Source organism: Macaca thibetana, chromosome X (assembly GCF_024542745.1).
Source record: "Macaca thibetana thibetana isolate TM-01 chromosome X, ASM2454274v1, whole genome shotgun sequence".
Taxonomy (NCBI): domain Eukaryota; kingdom Metazoa; phylum Chordata; class Mammalia; order Primates; family Cercopithecidae; genus Macaca; species Macaca thibetana.
The window spans coordinates 116,385,246-116,386,740 of NC_065598.1; the positions used below are offsets into that span (position 1 = coordinate 116,385,246).

Consider the following 1,495-nt stretch of genomic DNA (forward strand, 5'->3'; position numbering starts at 1 on the left):
CACCTCTGCTCCTCCAAGGAACCCCATGTGCTGCTGGGAAAACAAGGAGCAGGAGGAAAAGGACAGAAGGAAAAAGGGGAAGCAGCAGAAGAAAGAAAAAAAATGCACAAACAGGCACTAGATAGATACAGCAAAGCCCAGAATGTACTAAAAACCACTTGTTAACAGCTGACATGCACTCACAAGCTGTGTTCCCACTGTGAGGAGGCCAATGGCAGACGCGGGAGTGGCGGCTGCAGGAGGGCTGCAGGCTGTGGTCCTGCTCTAACCCTCCATGCCCCATTCCCTCTCAGCCGCAGGCTCATTCTTGCTCTTTTGGAAGGACTTCCTCTCTAGGCCTGGCACCTCCGAAGATAGCAGAGTTGGGATTGGCTACTTGATTGAGGGGTGTCGCCACTGTTCGAGGTTTAAGCTGGAGTCGTGGTCTCTGTGCTCTTTCCTCTTCTGTGGGTTCTCTGAAATCCATGTTGGATCCGCGGAGGGGAGGGCCATCTCTAAAGCGGCTGCCCATGGCGGGAGCTGTTCCCCGGTCACCTGGGCGACTACCTCCCCTGCTCCCTAAGAAGTCATCCCTGAAGCCAGAATTGAAGTCATCCAGGGAATCCCATCCACCTCTAGATTCTCCAGAGCTACCCATTCCTCTGTCATCTGGTCCACCTTTTCTGAATCCAAAGCCACCTTTATCTTGTTTTCTGCCTTCTGCAATGTCCACATGAAGTGACCCATTGCCCAACAGTGCACCATTGTATGTCAAGGCTTCCTTAAGGGAATCTGCTTCATCGAATTCTACATAGCAGAATCCTTTAAATTGATCTGTGTCTTTGTCTCTGACTAGCCGTACACTCCTTATACTGAGATCCGTAAAGATAGCATCTATGTCGCCCTGAACCTTATTAAAAGGTAGATTTCCTAAGTAGGCTGTGTAGGGGGTCTCTGTGGGCAACTCCTTCTGGCTACGGGAACCATGGCCACCAGCACTGCGGCGGGACCCTCTGCCCTGCCAAACCTGCTGTAGGCCCGATTGTCGTAGGTATCGAAGTCCACCATTTGCCGTCTCCGCTCTGAGAGGAACCAGCAGCTGTGGCATTTTAATAAATGGCCTGTATTATATTGAGAAATTTTCCATTTATACCTATTTTATTGAGAGGTTATTTTTTTAATCACGAATGGATATTGTACTTTAGCAAATGCTCTTTCTGCATCTATTGAGATGATCGTGTTTTTTTTTTTTATTCTAGTAATGTGGTGTATCACATTTTTTGATTTGTATATGTTAAAATAACTGTATACCATGGATAAATCCCACTTGGTCATGATATAATATTTTCATGTGTTATTAAATTTGGTTTTCTAGTATTTTACTGAGGAGTTTTACATATATGTTTGTTAGATGTGCTAGCCTGTAATTTTATTATTTTTAATTTTTGTCTGGCTCTGACATTGGAATGATTCTACCTTTATAAAATGAGTTGGAAGTATTCACTCTACTTCTGCT

At 45.4% G+C, this 1,495-nt stretch overlaps 1 pseudogene; it reads right to left on the reverse strand.

The window, feature by feature from the left end:
* Window positions 1-278: 278 nt before the first annotated feature.
* On the reverse strand, window positions 279-1,047 carry LOC126946126 (eukaryotic translation initiation factor 4H-like; annotated as a pseudogene).
* Between the last annotated feature and the right edge of the window lie 448 nt (window positions 1,048-1,495).